At 43.2% G+C, this 23,483-nt stretch overlaps 1 protein-coding gene across 9 annotated transcripts in view; it reads left to right on the forward strand.

The window, feature by feature from the left end:
* The window catches only part of ptprsa (protein tyrosine phosphatase receptor type Sa), a 241,846-nt gene that overhangs the window by 25,876 nt on the left and 192,487 nt on the right, over positions 1-23,483 (forward strand). For all 9 annotated transcript variants that reach the window (XM_086263230.1, XM_086263221.1, XM_086263226.1 and 6 more), the window contains exon 2: positions 20,864-20,960. The gene's annotated coding sequence lies outside the window, so the exon portion shown is untranslated. The remainder of the gene's footprint in view (positions 1-20,863; positions 20,961-23,483) is intronic.

Consider the following 23,483-nt stretch of genomic DNA (forward strand, 5'->3'; position numbering starts at 1 on the left):
TCCGCTCCTTAGTACGGAGCAGGGCAGCCCGAGTCGTCCGCCAGGCACGACGGCACCCGCGGAGGTGAGCCTGTACAGAAGGAACGGAGTGCTCACCTTCGATGGCCGGGAGCAAAGGTGGTTGATAGCCCAGGGACGCTTCGAAGGGAGACTTGCCCGTGGCGGAGGATGTGTGGCTGTTGTGGGCGTATTCGATCCATGGAAGCTGTTCACTCCAGGTCGATTGGTTGTGCGAAGTGACACAGCGGAGGGCAGCTTCCAGCTCCTGGTTGGCCCGCTCCGATTGCCCGTTACTCTGTGGATGGAAACCGGAAGACAGACTGACCTTGGCCCCCAGTGCGGAGCAGAACTCCCTCCAAACACGGGACGTGAATTGCGGCCCCCTATCCGAGACGATGTCCTCGGGGATCCCGTGAAGACGGAACACATGGGAGGTGAGGAGCCGGGCCGTCTCCAAGGCCGAGGGGAGCTTCGGGAGGGCGACGAAGTGTGCAGCTTTGGAGAAACGATCGATAATGGTAAGTATGGTGGTGTTACCAGCGGAGGGCGGCAGGCCCGTGACAAAGTCCAAAGAAACATGGGACCATGGTCGAGCTGGTGTAGGGAGAGGCTGCAGGAGGGCGGTTCGAAAGCTTATTCCGGGCGCAGGTCGAACAGGCGGCTACATACTCCTTGGCATCCCTAGTCATAGCAGGCCACCAGAAGTAACGTCGGAGGAACGAGCAGGTGCGGAGGACCCCAGGATGGCATGAAAAGCGGGCGGTGTGAGCCCACTGGAGAACCTGAGAGCGGACGGCTGAAGGAACGAAGAGGCGACCAGGTGGACCAGTGCCAGGATCCGGTTCGGTCTCCAGCGCCTCTTGGATGAGCCCCTCGATCTCCCAGGAGATGGCTCCAATTACGCAGGCGGCCGGGAGGACAGGCTCAGGGTCCGAGTCCTCCCCAGTGATGGAGAATTGCCTGGACAGGGCGTCTGGCTTTACGTTCCGTGTTCCTGGCCTGTAGGTGATAGTGAAGTCAAAACGAGCGAAAAACAGTGCCCACCTGGCTTGCCGGGAATTGAGACGTCTAGCCGAGCGCAGGTACTCCAGATTCTTGTGATCCGTCCAGACGATGAATGGTTGTGCTGCTCCCTCCAACCAATGTCTCCACTCCTCCAGGGCGAGCTTGACGGCCAGAAGCTTCCGGTCCCCGATGTCATAGTTAGACTCTGCTGGGGAGAGACGGCGAGAATAAAAGGCACACGGGTGCAGCTTACCGTCCATCTGTTGCGACAGAACTGCCCCAACCCCGGAGTCCGACGCGTCCACTTCCACAACGAACTGCCGTGTAAGGTCCGGTTGCCGGAGTATGGGAGCGGTGGTGAACCTGTCCTTGAGCAGGGCGAAGGCTCGCTGAGCGGCAGAATCCCACTGGAAGGGAACCTTGGGAGAGGTGAGTTTAGTGAGAGGGAGAGCGATTCTGCTGAAATCACGAATGAACCGTCTGTAAAAGTTGGCGAATCCCAAAAAACGTTGCACTTGGCGGCGATCAGGAGGAGTAGGCCATTCCACCACAGCTCGCACTTTCTCCGGATCTGTCCGCAAGTCCCCCTTCTCGATAATGTGGCCCAGAAAACTCACAGACGACACGTGGAAGTCGCACTTCTCCCCCTTCACAAAGAGCCGGTTCTCCAGAAGGCGTAGCAGGACCTGCCGGACATGGACCTTGTGCTCCTCGAGCGTCTTAGAAAAGACCAAGATGTCATCTAAGTACACAAACACACAACGGTTAACAAAATCACGAAGGACATCGCCTGAAACACCGCGGGGGCGTTAGTCAGCCCAAACGGCATCACGAGATACTCAAAGTGGCCCCGATGCGTATTGAACGCGGTCTTCCACTCATCCCCCTCCCTGATGCGCACCAGGTGGTAAGCGTTGCGCAGATCCAGCTTGGTAAAGACGGTCATGCCCTGAAGCAGTTCAAAGGCGGAGAAAAGCAACGGCAAAGGGTATTTGTTCTTAACAGTGATCTGATTAAGGCCCCGAAAGTCAATACACGGCCGCAGCGAACCATCCTTCTTATCCACAAAAAAAACCCCAGCCGCGACAGGGGAAGAGGAGGGGCGAATCAACCCCGCCACCAGCGACTCCGAGATGTAGCGCTCCATAGCATCCCTCTCAGGCCGGGAGAGGCTGTACAGGCGGCTAGACGGCAGCGGAGCTCCAGGAAGAAGATCGACGGCACAATCGTACGGGCGGTGCGGGGGAAGGGACCGCGCCCGATCCTTACAAAAAACATCCCGCAGATCATGATAAACCCGCGGAACCATCGAGAGGTCCGGGGCGTCCGACGGCGAGGCCGTGGGTGGGAGCGAAACGGGGGAAGCCGCAGCCCGGAGGCAGTTCATATGGCAGGCCACACTCCAACCTAGTACGGCACCCTTCTCCCAGTCGATATGCGGGTTGTGGAGGACAAGCCAGGGGTGACCCAGAACCAGCGGAGTGAGAGGAGCCTTAAACGAAAAAAAACAAATCCTTTCTGTGTGATTGCCAGAGAGAGATAATGAAAGGAATTCAGAAACATGAGTGATGTCAGGCAGGCGCTGGCCCGACAGTGCGTGAACGCGGAGGGGGCGTGACAGAGGCTCCAAGGCGATGTTCAGTTTGGCGGCGAGTGAGGTGTCAATAAAGTTCTGCTCAGCCCCAGAGTCAATGAGAACGGAGAGAGAATGAGAAACAGTCCGAACACGCAGAGTAGCCGGTAAAAGAAGTCTGGGGAGAGGGCTTTCACTCGACAGATCGCCCACCAGCACCCTCACGATCACTGGTGAGCGCGCCCTTTTGCCAGCGTTGGGCAGGAGGAGACAGAGTGGCCCTTACGGCTGCAGTAAACGCACTCACCGGAGGCAAGGCGGCGCTGGCGCTCCGCGGGCGACAGCCGCGAGCGCCCAAGCTGCATGGGCTCTTCCCCATCCCCGGCGTCGGCGTCACACAACCCATGGGCCGCAGTAGGGGTCCCACAAAAGTCCAGCGGGGCATGCCCCGAACGCGCGCGTGCGCTCCGATGTGCGCGCACCTGATCGTCCACCCGCATACACAAAACCAAAAGCGCATCCAGGGAGGAAGGTAGTTCTCGGAGCATAAGTTCATTCCTTATTTCCTCATTAATATTAGTGAGCAATGCACTTTTAAGGGCCTCTTCCCCCCATTTCGCCTGTTCAGCCAAGGTAGAAAAGTCAATAGAAAAATCAGCCATGCTGCGTTTACCTTGTTTAAGCGCAAGCAAGCGCTGGCCGGCGGTGGCAGTTGTGGCTTTCCTGTCAAACACACCTTTAAACTTAGTCAGAAAGTCAGAAAAGGTGATGTCCGGCTCCGCCTGAAGCGCAGCTTGAGCCCAGGTTAGAGCACGGTCCTGGAGTAACTGGACGATATAAGCGATTTTAGCACCATCAGTAGAAAAGGCTTGCGGTTGCTGGCGAAACTGAAGGGTACACTGAGTGAGAAAACCAGCACATTTATCAATCTCTCCCGTGAAAGCCCTGGGAGTAGGGAGGAATCTGTCAACGTGAACAGGTGAGGGAACAGGTGGCGCGACACTTACAGCTGGAACTGGCGCCTCCAACGGAGGAGCGGCGACCAGAGGAGCGGCCGGTAGCGGTGTTAGCTGAGCCACGGCCTGTGTGAGGTTCGCGAGCTCTGCTCGAAGGTGAATGAACATCTGCTCGTGGCGTGCCAGCATCGCGGCCAAAGTGGCGAGGGTGGGAGTCGAGACCGCTGGGTCTGCTGAATCCATTTCCGTGGCTGGATGATTCTGTCGCGATCTGGTACAGGGATTCAACGCAGAGCGGTAAGGTATCTCCAAGGTGTGGTTTATTTACAGTGCAGTGCAATATATGTACAGTGAAGGGATCCAAAAACTCCGGGGGGAATCACAGGGTAACTCGCTCACGTCTTCTCCGCTCACACTCACACACTTTCCCGTAGCAGGGAGGTCGCAGGTCCGGGGGGGGAGATCTGAAGCAGACGAGAAGGCAGGTCACCAACAAATCACAAGTCACGGATATGAAGCACAAGAGCTGTGAGAACACTAACGTTAGGGGGTACAATCATCCAGCGACGAGAGGATCTGTGTTCCAGCCTCAAATAGTGCTCCCGGTGATGATGGGTGAGTGTTGTCAGGTGTGTGTGTGGGCCAAGGGCGGGAGCCCACAGTGAGCTCCGCCCAGGCAGAGAGGGAGAAAACAGCAACAGCAATTGTAGCCTTGTGGGGCCGACCGGGCAGGCACGGAGACCATGACACTCAGGTCAGATTGAAATGGTCTGATAGTATTGGTGCACTGCCATATCAATATCCCTCTGAAAGATCATTAATCAATTTGTCTGTTAGAACTGTTGAATTTATTGAATTTGTCAGTGTCCTTTTTTAATATGCAACAAACACAGGTTTGAAATGAAGAAGCCAGAGATGCAGTTTATTTTTATTTGTTGATTATCTCCACTAAAGAAAAACAGATATTGGCACACAGACATGCTTTCGTAAGCTGACAATACCCTGCGACATTACACACGCTGGCATACGTATTGGCGCCTCGGACCAGTCGTGTTGGACATGGTGTGTGAAAGGTGCCCTGCTGTGTCGTTGGTGACAAAGACTATTTCTGTACTCACTCTCAGACAGAGAGACAAGCAGGATGTGTAGCGATGAACTCTCATCACACTGTGCTAAATAGCACCGAGGGGCACAAACCACACCGAACATTAGCATGCTCCTTTCTAAAGCTGTCATGCCTTTTGGACACCAGCGTGCATCTACTGAAAGGTTATATTGGACCCATGAGAAAATCTGCTTTTAACATACTGTAGATCACCTTGAACCATCGGACACATCATCAGTGATGGTTCCTTGCATCATGTGGTGTTCTTGGGTCTTTCAACATAAGATAGCCTCACCCAGGTGACCTGGCTTGTATCCTGCACCACCCATGACATCCTCACCTGAACTACAGCCACGTTGAAGCACCTTCGACTTCCACTGCCTTGTTGGCAGAGTTTGTCTTGGATAAGTGAAACCACTGCATGAAAACAGGCATTACAAGCAGAAACCAAGAATTATGTTTGAACAGTAAGGATAGGCAGCTAATAGAAAATGGATAGCTTGTAAGTCTTATAGCATGTACTATTACTTTTCTTTATGTGCACATATCATGACAATAGGTTGCTGAAATGATTCATTTTAGCCTTGACTATTATCATTCATCCCCCTCTGGCTCCCTCGAATGCTGCTGGGTTACTTTTTGTTAGCCTATTGTCTCTGAGATAAAATGCTTGCACATGTGGAATGCACTTATTTTCTTAGCACAGAAAAGTGTGTTTATATCACCCCACTGAGATAGTGACGTGTACCCCAGTGTGATAATAGCGTTCATCTGAATGGCAACACCTGTTCTGCATTTTGTCTGCATGTGTATGACTGTGTAATGTTGCTCAACAGGCCTCTCAGAGACACAGCATCAGTGGGAATCCAGCTTCAAAAAAAAAAATCCTGCAAACCAGCAAAGGTACATTTCTTATGCTGTTTGTAACTGTTACGTGGTCTCTTCTTAATAGAGGTTAGAAAAAGGAGTTTTGTTACTGGAATTCTGTAGACCATTAAGTTGAAAATTCATTTGTATTAACTTATAATATATAAATATTATATGAACCAAATTAGAGATTTAGAGAGTAGTGAAGCTTTGAACATGGCTTAACAACCACCAAGTCAGTGTTAGTTTTAAAAAAGAATATATCAGTCTTCTCAGAGCGATGGGCCCAGTCAGTGGCAACAGAGAGGAAAAAAATTTAATACTGAGTGCAGGAAATGTTACTGCATACAGATGAAATCCAGATCCTTCCCACATTTTGATTAATTTGTGTTGTTGCCTTTCATCTTTTCTCTTATTCTTTTTGAACATATTTTTTATCTTGTGCATGATTGAGGTCATGGGGCACAGAGAAGGCACTGTTCCAGAGGAGATACACTCGGGAAACGCATCACAATATCCACACAATCCTAGGACAGAAAAAAAATCACTATATGAGTGCTATCACTTCAAATTAGGCAAAAATTGCACCATAAGCAAAAATATATTGATTTAGGTAAAATGGTCAGAGACTCAGGATACCCACAGCTTTGTGTGCTTACTTTCTGTGGCAGGATCCATTTGTGTATATGGCTATAGCCCATCAGCTACCACCTCATAAATTATGTATTACTTTTCTTTTTTACTTGATGCAGTCACAAAATTGGTGAGGACAGTAAATGTAACGTAGTTCACTGCAGACAGGTAAGCTGTCACTCAGTCATTCTTTTACAGTTAAAATCTTTGTTACATTAAAACTGTCCTCAGGTTAAGCCCTTGACTGAGTCTTGATTCAGTAAAAGAATTATTTCAAACTCCTTAAATTAGATCCTTCAATTCTTGTTTTGCTGTTACTAAAACCCAAATACAGTTTAGTCAAATTATTCATTGAGCCATCTACAAATTCTCACTTATCCACATAGTTTTACCGAAGGGCTAGAGCCTCTCCTGGCTATCATAAGGTGAAAGGTAAGGTGGATCCCAGACGTGTGCAATAAACCATTATCCTTCCTGGATAATAGTTTATTGCATGTTGTGTGATCAGTGTAGTTAAACGAGATATCTTAATGGCTACTGTAGAGCTTCAGGCAGAACCAAATAACTGCACATAAAAATAAACAGTAATTAAATTTTTCATTTCTAGTCACAGTGTCAGTTTTAAACATCCATTAGGTTCTGATTCATCTTTGACCATGTTTTCCAACATGATCACCATCTTTCTCTTTTAGAAAATAAATCTAGCAATGAAAAGACCTTTGTCATGCAGTCCTGTGCCAGGGTGACAGGCAGAGTGGAGTTTCTAGTTCTTCTTGTCAGCAGGATTGTGAAAAATTATTATACGTGTAATGAAAACACCAAACCATGAGCAAATGAAGAGCCCAATAAGTTTTTTGTGCAAACCTAAATCCAAGCCAGCAGTATCCAAGTGCCCTTCTAGTTAGGTTATGTGACCACACCAGTTTGTTGTAAAGATGTTACTTTTCAAGTCATTATTATATGCTGTCCCTTAAAATTTGGTCCCAAGATTCTGGGGCTCTCTGTGCTTTTTACCATAGCACTAAATTTTATATATCATCAGAATTCTTTTCTACAAAGCTCTTCCTGATCGTACTGAGCCAGAATATGATATCATATCACATAATAGAATCTAGTAGAGGTGGGTGACAGGGGGGCACAGGGAGATGTACTGGTTGTTGAAGGAGAAAGAGTGGCGCCCATTTGTCACGCCATTATCAGCAGCATCCTGGAATTTGTCAGAGTCAATAACAGGACTGGCTGTGCGGTGACAGACAAGTGTCTAACATACAACAGACGACGATTTCTATGCATCAGCTCGCTCTCAGTGAGGGATTGAGGAAAAACAGAGGGGACGTCAACAAAAGGGTGGAATATCAACTAAGTGTAGTCTGGATTCATAAATAGCAGGAGAGTTTAGATACAACAACCCCTTCAGAGTGTTTGAAGAGCCAATATTGAATTTAGAGATAATGTGGGAAAGATGAAACGCTGGCTGATCAGACGGCTATTAGCTGCATCCTGCCACTACTCGTTTTAAGTGGTTTTTCACTTTCCTCTTCTTTTCCTCACACGCTCTTTCAAGTGTATTCATATTGGATGTTGGGAGATAGAATGGTGGGTGTAGGAAGGGCATATGTGGAGGAGTGGAAAAAAGACAAAAAGTTTATCTTTGATGTCTGTTTTACTTAAGCATGATAGGATTCTAAGATCAATAAATCTCAGGGAAGTAGAAAAGATGAAAATTGGACTCTCCATTTATTTCGGCTTTTTTTCTTCTTCTCTTCAGTCCCTCCACTGGCTCTCCCATTTGTGTGTACCTTAAGGGGTGTATACCTCTCCTCGTGGCTCTAGTTGTATTTTGACCCCGTCCATCTCATCTGCTTCCACAGCATAATGATCCATGTTTGAGGAAAAAATGTTGAAAAATTATGATCCCACTCAAGTAAGGACAGCCTAAGACCCCGCCACACACACAGTTCTCTGCGTGTTTTGGTCAACCGGCTAAAGAAAAAATAAGGTTGGGAGGGGGGGCATCATGCTCTCGACTGCACATTCAAGGCTGTAGCTGGAGTCAGCAAGGTGTGCCAAGTAACACAGCTGCATGCTGCAATCAATGACCTGGCAACCAGAGAGATAGGATCAATGATGCGCTCCCTGTTACACTGCAGGTTTCTCTGGGTTTTTTAACGTGGACATGTGCTGTAGTCCTTTTCTTTTTTTTTCGGAGCCTAGGTGGTGAGATTAGTTGCAGGATAATTTAAGGCAGACAGATGGAGAGAGATAAATACACACTGAGTTTTATTTGTTTATTCAATGCGGATTAACAATACCTTTTTTTTTCAGTCTGCCAAATTTTCCGCTTATATCCATGTGATCACTGGTTTAAAAAAAATATGAAGCATCCAGCCTCTCAGATTTGATCTTTTATTAGAAGGTCAGACAAACATGGCACAGCATGAGCTAATTTCCACCAGTTTTGAGGACAATCGGCTCACTGCATCTTTAAATCTCTGCAGGGTCGGACGGTTGCACGCAGTGGCCTGTTACTCCGATGCCTGTTCGCAGCTGAGTTAGACAGCAATCTAGTCAAGTATCCTCTTGGGTGATCCTGATCATCGGGTGCATTTAATGTTCAAGTCATGTGCTGTGCTGTGCAACATTTTTGCGCTACTTGTCATTTCTTAATATTTTGCTTCCAAGTAGCCTTAGTTAAAGTGGTCACTCCTTTTCATCCCTGTAGCTAAACATTTTCAGAGGAGGTTTTTTTTGTATTATTTTTTGTTTTTGTTTCTTTTCAAGATTGGGCGGCCTTTGAACCATTCAATCCCAAAAATGGCATCTAACTTGTGGAATGAACCAATTTTGTTTCTATACATACCAGACAACTAAGCAAGTAACGATATTGTATGGTATCTTTAGCCACTTTGTTGCTAACACACAGTTTGTTCCCATTTCCTTACTTGATTCTGAATTTTGAAAAAAAAAGCCAAAAATAACGCAATTTAACAGGCAATAGTATTTTTCCACCAATACAGTAATTCCCAAAGTGCTGTGCCACAAATGATAAACATATGAGCTCTTGTCTGAATGGCAACGAGACATCTGAAGGACCAAGTTCGAAAAGGTCAGTGAGGGCAAACTAGGAGGTTCTAATTCCACTTCATCCTCTGAGATGTTTTGGCAAGTTGAGAGCTCTAGAGAGAGGGGTTGTGGGAACACCATCTCCCTGCACTCTAGCCTAATTCTGCTGCCTGGCACAGTCGGATAAAGAGGTAAAGAGGCCACCGGCACAGCCTCCAGTGTTTCAAGTCTGATTAATCTTCTGATTAGGTTAATCCAGCAATGCTTCAATGGAGAGAAGCCACTCCTCTGTAGAAAGTCTCCTCTTCCAAAAGGAAGGCCTTTTTTTAATCTGCAGGTCTTTCTGATTTTATCTTTAGTGTGAGGTTAAAAGGGCTCGTCTTTATAGCATTAACAGCTTCACGTGAAAACAGTTAAAGCTGCCTTTACACCAGGGTTGTGTTTCTTTCTCTGGACCGTTGCTGAAATGCCTCTTGATTTGATTTCAGTTTAAGTTCTGTTAGCAAAGTGCCCACAAGGCAAATACCTTATAAAACCTGTGTTCGATCAAGGCTCTGGTTATTGTTTAACCCTTTAGAGCCGATCGGAGCGGGAACGCTCTGTTATGCGTAACTATTTTTAAATCCCAGTAGCACTGCAACCACGTAAGCTAGCGCAAAATTTTTTTTTGCATATGAAACCGGAGGAGTTGTACTTACATCTGATGCCATCAGCTTGTCCTAGGTCACGGTTTCCTTCCACATAAAGCTTTGCAAAAACTGCATAAAAAGCGCTTGCAGGAACAAAAACATAATATTCCAGAAACACGCTTTACCGATCTGATCAGCTGTTCAAAACACTTCCTACGTTGGAATAGAGTCAGCGCGAACTTTTGCATTTCCGCCATTACCTGCCCGAAACCGGAAGTGACGTCATTTTCGCGGAAATGTAGTCTTTTTTGCGATCAGGGCCTCAGGGCCTATACTGCTCTTTTTAAAAGTTATCTTTGACTTTATGACTTTCTGTGTCGTTTCTGGGATTCTTAGGACTCATATTGCACTGCTGGAAATAGTTTATTTTGATGCATATGCTGCTTTTTTGCAAATTTGCAGTATAATATTTATTTTCATTTTTCCTGCAGTGTATAAAAATTGGTGTATTTCAAAAATAAAACTATGAAGACACTCAAAATAAATTTCCTGTGGTGGGAAACTATTTTGTGCAACTTTTTTGTATTTACAGTTTTGAGGGATAAGACTCTTAAATTTCTCTAACTACAAATATATGTTAAAAAATCAAAAACGATTTTCAATTTTTTTGTAGTTTATTGCACTTTTTTGCAATTTATGTAATTACTATGCACTTAATGAATACATATTATTAAAATCTGGGCTATAATGGTTGTATTGATGTATAGCAACTTGAAATGCTCCCAAAAATGCCCATATGGAAAAGATATATATCAATCTTATAAAGTTTGTATCTGTCTTGTGTGAAACTTCTATGAAAAGCATATAAGAGTGAAAACAGACATAAGATCCCTTGAAAAATTATATGATGAAACTTGTATGTTTTGGATACTTACTAAAACAATGTATGAAAGTAATGAGAAAGTGGCCACTTTCATGAGTAAATCATGTAAGCCTTATATGATTTACTCATGAAAGTGGCCACTTTCATGAGTAAATCATATAAGTTTTTACTATTTCTTTTCCATATGGGTGGCTCCACAGCATGTAAAAATATAATATAAGCTCTGGCGGACTTGGTTCTATGGTAGGTCTTAAAGGGTTAAGAGACAAAAGCTAATGAAAGCCAGGTAAGGAAGAATGCTTTACTGCATGACACTGGAAAATACAATAGAAGCCATTCCCTGATTTATCACCGAGTTGGAGCAATGAATAGAAGATGTTAATGAAGGTCAAATGACAAAGCGCTTTCTCTGGGTTCATAGTGAGGTTGAGTCTATTAAATGGCCCCCACTATTACACATACTCCTCTCTCTATCGAGCTCTCTTTCTTTCTTTCTTTCTTTCTTTCTTTCTTTCTTTCTCTCTCTGTCTCTGTCTCTCTTTCTTTTTTCTTTCTTTTTCACACACACGCACACACACACACACGTCTTTAGCTTTCTACTGCTTAATGATCAGAGAACATTTATTTTGCACAGTGTATCCTGTTCTATTGGATAATGTTTTTGTAGAGTTCACACTTAATTAGCCTTTTTGGTCTCTACCCATCTCTAGAACATTAAATAAATCGGATGTGCTGTGCTGATATGCAAGCCTCCCAGGCAATCCTCTGGTGTATTTAATAGACTATTTATTCTTGATAATCAAGCATTAGAGAGTGGTGGTAATCCTGTTTCTCTTGGCGTGCTGCCTTTGTCTTCGAAAGGACAAATGAATTTGTTTAGCTCGTTAATTGATTTGAGTGATCCAAATCTCTGCGATTATTTGGACTTTTCTGATTTCACAGTCAGACTACCTGTAGATCTGATCCTCCAGCACTGTTGTTCTTAGTTTCAACAGCCTAACACATGATGTCTCATTTCCATGTGGTGGCTGAGCTTCACCATCTGTGTGAATCTGAGGCTAGGCTGGCTCACATTAAAATGTGTGTGATGTGGTTTGAGCTTCTTGAAGTTGTACATTTTTGCACAGCTGGTGGTTTTACATGTCCGAGTTTAGTGCCTCGACACTTTGACATGTAAGACCACCTAGCTGTGGGCAGAAAAAGCTTTGTGTGTTTGGATCAAGCCTGTGACCTTATAGTTACAAGATATTCTGTCTAACTTCAGGCCACCCTGCTTCCTCTCTCGGATACAGTGCCTAAAGCAACATGCATCACTACTGAGCACTGCTGTGACACAACTCTGGTTGACTCTCCCCCCCAGCCCCACCCTCTCACAACCACACTGATTCAAGTTACACCGGGCACCAACCTAAATGGGCTTAAATTTTTAATTTGTGCTGGAGAACAGAGATCACATCTTGGGAGGATAGCATATCTGTAATTTATTTAAGAACCCTGCAGAGGAAGAGTTATTTTGGAGGCACAACGCTTGAAGGGAAGCATCCGGGTGGATTTTTTTTTCTTTCAGCCCAAGGGGCTTGTAGGTAGACTCCACTCAGCAGTGACCTTCTCTCTGATGTGGAGGAGCAGAGAGAATGAACATTCTATTTATGTGCAAGTCCTCGGGTAAAATCTGTTGAGTGCAGAAACTATTTCTTCTCTATCCCAGGGAACAATAGAAGTGTTTTAATAATTAAAATGAAGTTTTGCTTAAAAATCCTTTTACATTTTACCAGAGTAAAATGATTCACCAGCTCTGTCACCCAGTTTGTCTCATCCTGACTTACCCTCTCCATCTGAAGACGTGGTTCTCTGAGGTGTGCAGGAAAAGAGTGCTTAACATCCCTCGGTCAAGTACGCACCCCTTCGCCTGCATGAAATAAAAGCTTTGTCACTTTTAATTAAACCAGGCCTGATTAGCGCCGACAGGTGTGGCAGGTGTTCTGTTTACTCATGCAGCAGGAACAAACATACCTGCTACAATCTACAGTAATTTATTAAAATCGCCATCAAAAGCTGCCAGCCACTTATACGCGCGAGTGCAGCAAATGCGTAAAAGTGGGGTAAAAGTGGTGGGGGCTGTGGAGGCTGGTGGCATGCTATCATGGAGTTCATCCTTAATGAGTGTGGATTAGCGGGGATGATCCAGGCTTTGCAAAACCCCTGGTCCAGGGCTGGTCAGCGTTTGTTGTGTGCAACTGTGCACGTATGAAGCTATTGGAGGTTTGGAAATCTGTCCCAGAATTCTCTACATTCATTTATAAATGCAAAATTACACCGTATAACCAAGTGTTTGTTTGTGTGTGTGTGTCTGTGTATTGATTAATATCTCTCTGCAGTGACTTATGTATTTAATTATTTTGGAGGGGACAACATTAGCTTTTTTTTAAAAGATAATTTTAGTTTGTTTTTTACTGCACAGTGTTTTTGGTGAAACGTCTTCAAGAAAGAAGTCCAGTTGCTGTTCTTTCCAAGCTCCTTATAATACCATGACCTGCATGAGCGAGAACCTACACAGACTTACTGTTTGTGGATTATTTCATGCTTGGACTGCACAGAGTTTCTTGATGCTTTGTTGACAATACTTTTACCTTTGGGCATGAATCTTTGAGTGTGTTTGTGGTCAGGGCACAAATTATGCTGCTTAGGGTTCAAGGATCCTTGGGACCGTAGCATCACCGGTTTGAATTTGCATGCTGAGCAGCATCTTTTGTGGAGGGGATGTGAATTGAGGTTGAAAAATTAATTAATTAATTAATAAACACATCAGTAGCAACTAGTGATGTTTTTATTCCCTTGAACTCTGTTTGCTAGATTTACTGAAGTGAGAAAGTAGATTGGTTTCATGAGCTGAGGATTTACATGGAAGACACGTTTAAGTAGAAAAGTACAGAACTGACCGAGTCAGAGAAAACCAAAAACATCCTACTGTAACACTAAGTGCTAAATGAGATGGCAGGCCCATATTGTTGTCCTTCAGGAAGTTATTATTTTCACACTGGTACTGAAGCTTTGCCCTCTCTAAATGTAATGACTGATGCCCTAGTTTTGCCTGCAAGGTCAAGTTAACAAGCTGACATTTCAGACACCCCGCCTGGTTTAATGACGGCCATCTCTTTGCAGCCAATGGCTAATCTGAAGATTTGCAGCGAACACATAAAGACGCTACAGTGATATGTTTGCTGTCACGGTGAAATATGGGCAATTGTCACAAAATAGCAAAGCCATTCGTCTACTCAACCACGGACCTCTCCTGTCACGAATACACACAAAGTGCATACACTGCAGTGTACAAAATGGAAATCAGATAGTCAGACAATAATTTGAGTAGAGCCATAAACATGTGGCCCGGGAGATGAATTATAATAATTAATCCACTGTGTCCATTCCCAACCACCCCTCGCTCTAACTCTCCGCAAATTCACCACATGCGCACGAACAATACACACTCCAAACCTCTCCACCCCCCGCCTCCTCCCCCAGCCATTCAGGCTCGGGAACACAGCTGTGACCACCTCGGCGCCTTTCCAACCCAGTGTCACCAACGTTTCTATCGAAGGACATTGAAGGGGACTTAGTCTGTCTCTCTCCCTATTAAACCCGCCTGCACCTTCACAATAGAACACGCTTTACTTTATCATGCCCATCATATCATGAAGCATTAACATGGGGGCCTACAATAACATTATTTATAGAGGCGTTAATATTAATATCGACCTGTGTGCTGTCAGTCGGCCTGATTTACTGAGCGCTGGAATGCCGAGCCATGTAGAGGTGGCAGGTGGACTAATTGAATATCAGTCACTGCACACAGCATGCCAATAGACACATTTGCTGCTGGACATACACACACGATTCACAATTGTCCAGTGTGCAAAACCAAAAGGAAAAAAAAATTAAATGACAAGAAGATTTAAGTGCATGAATGCACTGCCAGCTCAAAGAAGCACAGAGCACTTCTGTGTGTGCATAAGACGGTTCACCTCATAGACTTTCTAACCCATGTTACACGGCAGCAATTATGACTGGGGATCTGCTGTGAACGTGTAAGTATATTGGACTCTGTTGTACTTATCTGCTCAAAACAGACTCTGCTAATGAAACTTCACTCAGAGTGGCTCGTAGCCTCGTAGCCGGAGTGTTTCATCACAGAATTGTGTTGTCTGAGTGTGAGAAGGTTTTCTGACAGAGCACAAAGGTACAGGATTAGTTAGAAGCCATGGAGAATAATGAGGCTTTCGGGGGGAATCTGTCTTGTTTAGTGTGTTCTGTTTGTTTTGAAAGAAACCTCTCGCAAACTTTATTGAATTTGAGGCACTGTGACAAACATGCTGATCAAAGTGTTTTAGAGGGAACCGATTTTCCTTAATAAAACCATTAAATTGCACTTTTAAACCACTGCCAAGCTAATTTCCTCAAAGTTTTCTGGTGGTGATGAGTGAGAAGAGGGTTTTTTTTTAACTATATTATGGACACATCACAGTTCTGTATGCAACCTGTATGCAAAGGTACAGCCTATTTAGCACCAATAGTATTACCCAATCAACAGTGAGCAAGCTTTAGCCACATGCAGATAAACAGCCCATCATAGAAAAGACATTTGCTACGGTGCAATGTCAGAACCACTGGGTAATGGTGGAAACAGACTTAGCTTTCTAAAAAATTATTTTTTATTTTATATCCTCATCTATATTTTTATAGATGCCTTGAGCACAACGCAGAAAGTCTTGGCCTGGCTGTCCACTGGCACAAAAATATTGGTCACCCTGGGGGATAAGTCATCAGATGATAGCCAGTGGGTTCCTAGACACAGTACACTAGCACATGGTCATTTTCATTCTTTGTCGTTCATTATTAACATCCTAGAATAGAGAATTTGATGTAATAAAATAAGGAAGGCAGGCAGTTATTAAACTTCATGTGTTAGTTTTTCAGAGCTCGAGTCCAAAGCATGTTTGAGCTGGTATCTGCCTACTTTGCTGAAAGGTTTTGAAATCCAGCAGTGCTTCCCAGATTTATAATTTCTCCTGTATTTTTCTATTTAACCAGTACTTTTAATGAGTGGTCAGACTTAGACTTTCTCAAGGACATCATATTCAGAAACACAAGCATGCTGACAGCTACATGTTATGACTATATAAAAACCTATTCGACGCACTATAACTGGATTGAGGACAATAGCGAATTTATCTTTGCAGCAAGGTCAAGAAGCCTACATAAATCAGTCAAAAAGGAATACATCCGGGGGGGGGGGGAGCATCCATTTTTAAGTGGGATATGAACTTTAACTAAAAATTGGTTGTTTCAAATGACAAAATATTCTCATGGAATTTGAAAATGAGTCCTTTCTTTAAGAGGAAGCTGCCCACTGGCTGTGTCTCTCTGTCAATTTTGTCTTATTGTAATAAAATGATCATAGGAACAACAACAGAAGCTAGGTTTGTAATGTTAGCACCCGTGTGTCACGGTCCGCTGTGACGGACCGAGTGGAGAATGCGTGTAATGGACCCAGGTGCGTACACAAGTGAGCAGACGGGAGTGAGCTTTAACAGAAGGCGAGCCTTTTATTGTGGCTGGTAACACAAGAGAAACAAACAAGAATAAGGGCAGCACAAAAGCAATAACTAAACAGAAACCTAAACTGGGAATGAACTAAGGTAAGGCTATGACTTAGAATACAACAGACCGGGCATGGAAACACGGAGGGTGGGAACACAGCTGACACACATGAACCTAACGACAGGACAGGAGGAGTGAAACTGAATACACTGACAGTGAATACAGACTTTCAAAGTAAAACAGGAAACATGGAGATTAGACATGACACATGAACCGGGGAGACTTGGTACAGGGGAAGATGACATAAACAACTAAGGAACAAAACTAAACTGCAGTCTAGAAATTAACTAGGTGAACTAAGCTAGGTGCAAATGAATACAGAAGATACATGGAACTCAAATACTGGGTCGCTTGACCCAGGACCATGACACCGTGTCTGTAATCTTTTGACAAACTTTTGAGGGAGGAAAAAGCTTATAATCTCCAATTCCACATCACTTCTATAAAGCTTGAGTTTAGGCTCCAGTGTGTTAAAGTCTTATTTTGTCAGCACATCTTTTGAGAAGTAGCTGAGAGCAGATCTAAAGTTGGATTTCAAACACCTGTGGCATATCATTTGAGAAGTGTGTACTGTGGGAGAACCACTAGAAGTTCAAATCAGTCAATCAGTCACATAGAAGCTGCTCTTTTAGTTTCCTCATTTCCCTTGACTTCTCTCCGTTCAACCCTTTGTTTTTTCATCTGATCTCACCTTACTCCTCCTTTCACTATCTGACTTGATCCTCCACCTTAGTCCCCTTCTCCACCCGTTCTCATCTCCCTTGACCGATACCATTCTATTGATTACATCAACTTAACCCCTCACACGTTTGCCATTCTTTCTCTTCACGCCATTTGTCTTCTCCTTTCTGTTTTCTTTTCCTTACCCAGCGAAGATCTGATTTTTAGTCTTTTAATACCTGGAGGACAATGGAGGCAGAGGAGGTGGGTGGCTGAGTGTAAGGTGAGGAAAGAGAGACATCAGGTGCTGCCATAGCAACATAATTTTTTCATTCAGAGAAAAATATAGTCTTTACTTTTGTGACATGGAAGTAGAAATTGTGTTGACATTTCATCATCTGGTTGAGGTGTGTGCTTTTTTATTTTACTTTTCAAGAAGCATACCTGTTGACATTTGCAAAGAGTAGGTCGTCCTTGTGTTTTTCTTCTTTTTATGTTGCCATTTTTTTTATTTTCATGTGGATGCTTAGAGCCTCCCAGTTCCTTGTTCTTCTATTCTGAATGCACCCTATGTGACCACATTGCTGGAAAGAAACCACATATACCCATTTCTGAGCATGCATGTTTTCATTTCCCAATTTGCCATGCACCATGATGCTCGGCCATCTGTCTCAGCACGGTGACTAAATTCAATGCCAATATGTTGCAGGGTCATGAGAAAACAAACCGGAGCTGCTTTCCACATGATTGGACAAAGCGTAACTTAACCCATGTTGTGTAGCAAAAACAAAACCAAAAAAAAAGAAAAAGAATCAATCAGAGAGTTGCGCTCTCACTTAGAGCATGCAATTGTTAAGATGGTAGGCAAGATTCCCACTTTCTTGGATGTTGACTTTGAATGTATTTTAGCTCCCATGCTATACAACTAGCTCTTCATTCTGGCTGATTAATGGCAACTTGCCCGGTCAAGGGAGTGTCTCATGCAATGTAGGAAGCGGTAGTGCAACAGCGTGTGTGCAGTGAATAAATGCTGTACATTAAACAAATTCCCCCGCGCTCGTCTTGGCAGCCAGGCGTGTGGGAGTATTGCAGAATTTGGCCTCACATTTTTTTTCCAAGTGACACACAGGAGTGTATGCTCATGTGTGGAAACAGCCATATTTATTGTATATGTGACTTTTTGCCCCCAGAAAATCACTAAAACTATGCTATGTACTTGTTTTCAAGCCCATTCTGTGAAGCGCTTTGCACTCTTTCTGATATGCATGGCCACACAAACACATTACAGTTTCTCAGTATCATCTGAAAAAAAATTTCTTTACACACACATCCAATTTCTACTCTCCCTTGTGCTGTAATTAGTATACCAGGGACTCCTACTGCAGCTAGCCTGTTAGTTGACACTGATTGGCCAGTGAGGGCCAGCCTGACCCCGGTGGCCTGTCAGAATGAAGGATCATGTTGACGGTCAGCCGTCAAGGTAATAAAGCCCACAGAGGATGCTTGGAGATTGTCTACAGGCAGCGCCCAGTTCGTGAGACAGTGGGGGAGGAGGAGAGAAGTCAATAACATCAGGATGAGGACAAATAGTAGTCAGTGGAAATTTGGTATCCTTTCTTTTGAAAAAAAATGTACAAAGTTGTCAGATCAACAGAAAGTTTTGAGAGGACTCTGAGTGAGTAAATTACACAAAGGACTAACACTTCTAAATATAATTTATAGTGCTGTTCCATTTCAGCATCATGCCTCGATCACAGGTATATTTATATTGTAGTACAGTTGATAATCAGATGACCTCTGATTCTAGTAGCTGCTATTAACATTCAGTCAATGATATCAACCAGATCCAATACAATTACTTTTAATAAGTAATCGTATTGTAACTTATTTACTACCAGGTGAAAATAATTTGTTACATTGATTTCACTTTACTCTGAAACTTAGCCTATAATTAGTAGTTAACAATATGTACTTTAGTCTGCAGTCCCACACAACGATCCTAATGAGATCCTAATGAGAACGTACAGACGATCGTTCGTTTAAAATGTGCTGAAGTGTGAACACAAAGCAAAGCGATTGCCACTGCAATTTCTCCATAGAAACATGTAGAGGCAGAAATGGAGAATCCTGAGTCTTGTCACTGTTACCTGTTGAAGATCCGGCTCTGGCTGCTGGGCTGAGATCGCCATAAAACTTAACTTTAAAATCACTCTAGGTTCTTCACCGACTTTGAGCTAGCATGCTGTCTATAAAGTTGATTGCAAAGATTCAGTGCTGTGTTAGCACTGTAATGCAGTTACTTCTGTCCTGGACACAACTGGCACTTTACAGTCACACTCTTGTCCTTTTGTGCAACGCTACTCCTCAAAAGCTGCAGATTTTCCTAGTCCCTGCACTGAAATCAGCTGATTGACAGGGAGCAAAGAGAATAGCCTTTTTTTGTTCTTTTGTTTTTGTCTTTGTAACCCAAGTAACAGCACAATTGAATCTGTAATGTATCCTTAAAGTGCTATTATTAATCAATTATACCCAACAAAGAGAGTGACACTGATAAACATGGTACAAAACTACTGCTGAAGTGCATTTGGAGAAGCTGTCCACATAGGACTTGCTATATCCACATGATATTGATCATGCCCATGTCGTGCTGTTCTTAATGATATTCATGTTGTTAGCTGAAAGAAGTCTCTACCCACGGGGTAATGATGAGCTCCTCTGACTTCTCACTTGAGATAACCTTCCTCAGCTGCTCAGTGGAAGTTCCTTAGGGTGGACTTACCCATATGGAAAAGAAATAGTAAAAACTTATATGATTTACTCATGAAAGTGGCCACTTTCATGAGTAAATCATATAAGGCTTACATGATTTACTCATGAAAGTGGCCACTTTCTCATTACTTTCATACATTGTTTTAGTAAGTATCCAAAACATACAAGTTTCATCATATAATTTTTCAAGGGATCTTATGTCTGTTTTCACTCTTATATGCTTTTCATAGAAGTTTCACACAAGACAGATACAAACTTTATAAGATTGATATATATCTTTTCCATATGGGTATTGCTACCCACAGCTGCAGACCTGGCTGAGAGTAGACTGAATATCGAGTGAGGCTACATACAGTGAGGCCTCCAAATACAAAGAAACTCACAAAAGCACAAAACTAAAAATACATGTCAATATACGGTATGCACATTTAATATATATATATATATATATATATATATATATATATATATATATATATATATATATATATATGTATATGTATATATATATACATATATATATATATATATATATATATATATATATATATATATATGTATATATATATACATATACATATATATATTTAAGTAGCCGAATATTACAAACACAAAAATTGTTCATCAGACACACAAAAATGAGAATGAATCCCTACAATTACATTTCATATTAAGACCATCAACTTATTCCATAAATGCAGTAGCCTGTTGTGCACGAGTGAATATCAAAACAAGTATCAATCAAATTCGCACATGCATGCACCCACAGATTTGGACCAGGTTCATTAGAGATGTGAAGGAGAAAATGATCAAGAGAAGCCAGGAGGGACTTCATGCAGATTTGCACTCCATAGCTCTCAGGCAATCAGCAGCAAGCCTCCTCCTCGCCCGAGAACTGCCGTCCTGTGGTCACAAAAGGCCAAGAAGGGAGAGCGAGAGAAACTCATCACAGCATTTGTTGAATCCCCCCACCCACCACTTGAGGAGGTTGTTCATTTAGTAGTCCCTTTCATTAATGTTTCTCTGTCATTTTCCCTCTCTCTCTTTCCATCTACTTTAAAGGTACGAGCGAGTGAGTTGTAAGAAGCAGAAGAAGAAAAAGAAGCCACTGGAGCAGCTGAAGATATGAGGCTAAAAAGGTTTTGAAAACAACCCAGCGGTAAGTGGGCCCCTAAATTTTTGCACAGTGCACCGCCATTTTAGATGGAGCAATTATGTTTCCAGAAGCTGCCTCGCACCCTGCATAATAACTGATTTTACACTGGTGGGCACAAATTCATGCTTTCTAAATCCTTTTTCTTTTTGTTCTGCTACATCCTTCATCCACGTGTTCCTACCTTTCACTGCTTTTCTGTCTTCTTCTGCTTTTGCATACAAATCTCTGATAGTCACAGTGTCCCATAATCCCACGTGAATACGTTTTTCCCATTCATGTCCCTCTTGTCATTTTTTTAACCACTGCAGATATACACATTCTAGTTTGCTGGTGCCGTGTTGTTTACTATGTTTCGAACTAACAATTATCACTCAAAAAGCAAGGCTACGGCAAATTAACCTAACGGCCTAATTGAAAAAGATAATAGGTAATTTTTTTCTTGTTGTCTTTAATAGATAACCAAGCAGAGCAAAGGAAGCAGTTAATCAAAACTATAGAATATCTAATGATGTTTAATTAAGCAAATCGGGGCGCAGTATTGCCCGTTTATTTTGCACGCAGTCACATGCACAAGTGCAAGTTTATTGAAGTTTGGTTCAACTCCAACTCCAGTGTTTTTGTTTCCACGTCCTAATGACACAATAAACTGTCATCTTTCTTCACGCTTTGGGTGCACCCTGCGCTAAGCTCATCCATCCATGCTGACAGCCGTGCTAAGGCTGAGAGAGATATCATCTACCTGTCACTGCAGACTGGCACTGAGGAGCTCCTTCTCTACTTCTGCAGTTCTTTTCATTCAGCGAACGGCGCTGGTGACTTTCAGATCTGGAAGCTATTGCGCATCAATTTAGACATGTAATGTACCCTCCTGAATGGGGTTTATTTACAGGCTCATTCACTGCTCCACTTTGCTGCAGAATTCATCTGAAATGGTTTCTGCATGCATTTTTCAGTGAAACTTATGTTCCTACTGTACAGAGTTTCCTCGTGATTATAGATTTCATCCCCTTTAATTAAAGGTAACGCCTGCATTTAATTCTAATTGCATAATTTTCTGTATTCTTGTTACAAGATGTCTTTGAAGGAAATTAGGAATATTGTGATAGCACATTTAGCAAATACACAGAGTGGCTGAGAAAAAAAACAACAACAGCACACTAAGCAAAGTGGTAGTTAGAGTCATTAATAAGTCGGTCTTTCCACATCTCAGCTGCAGGCCGCAGACCGTTTTATCCCCAATTTTAACAAATTCAGAGGACTTTCTTACAAACGGTTACAGTATATTTTAAAAGGCTGAACATTAGGCTGTTTTTACATACTGCTCTTGGGGTGTAATATCACCATTTATTGAATTCTAACTGTACACGATCCACCACCCTATGTCTCAAGATGTTCATATTATCCATTCAAATATTGCAGCAGTAGGAAAAAATTTAAAAAGTCCCCCAGCTTAGTTATGAAACTCCCTCATCTCTATTGCTCCAGTCAGGGAATAGTTTAATTTCAAGTTGATAGATCAAATGTAGGTGACTCCACAGACATTACATACACTGCACACCACATTCTTATTTCCATATCATCGCCTGATTATTAGTGCTGCTGGCAGAGCAGAAGACATGCAGAAACTGTGAATGAATATGAACAAATGGGTGTCAGAGCACATGAAAGCCCAGACATAACCCTCGTCATATGCACAGGGACCCCTGCTTCTTGTCACCTTGCTGCCAGAGGCCACCAGCCTCATTAACAGCTGTATTTGGTATACTAAACCACGATGAGAGTGAAGTCTCGCTGCCCTGCTTCGTTCGACTGCAGAAAAGGTTCTGGAGGCAAGATGGCACATCTGGATCCCCCACTGTGGGCTCAACAAGCTGAAAACTGAGAGCGCGACAACAGTGTGTATCGACGTTAGATCCACTGACTGTGCCATTTGACAATCAGCAAAACAAAAAACTGTATTTTAAAACATGTCCTCTGTGAATTAGTAGTTAGTTGAAAATTGCATTGATCTAATGGTCTTCCTCATGTTTCAGCTTCCTGCATCAACCATGCATCTATGTGGCTAAATGAAGGCATGAGTCAAAAACTAAGTCCAATCAAATTGCTGACCTTTCTGTGTTGGCGTTATTATTATTGATTACTTAAAATCAATTTAAAAGATTGGGAGCATCAATGAAAGAAAGCTGGAAAAAAACAAGCAGCAGCTAAATACGAAAAGAAATCAGCAACTGTTACATTGTCCAGTAAAACAGGTCTAATCTCATCATTACTTTCAGTCTGAAATGTTTTGTTTTGCTCCCATGAACTGGTTGGTACCAGAAGGACTGAGTCGATTCCAGTATTGATGTTTGGAAAGTGTTCACTAAAGAAATACAGTTTTTCTCAAATGCTAAAACACATTTCACAAACGTTACCACCAGGTCCCCCAATGTCCAAACACAACACCCTTCTCTAAAGCTACATAAACACAACCACACCTTCCCACTGCAAAACTCAAACTCCCACACCAAGAGAGCAGCTCGAAGC

The sequence above is a fragment of the Aulonocara sp. 'chitande type north' Nkhata Bay genome, linkage group LG15 (assembly GCF_057382095.1).
Source record: "Aulonocara sp. 'chitande type north' Nkhata Bay isolate Kocher_YH1m ecotype deep benthic linkage group LG15, A_spYH_male_GT1.1, whole genome shotgun sequence".
Classification (NCBI taxonomy): domain Eukaryota; kingdom Metazoa; phylum Chordata; class Actinopteri; order Cichliformes; family Cichlidae; genus Aulonocara; species Aulonocara sp. 'chitande type north' Nkhata Bay.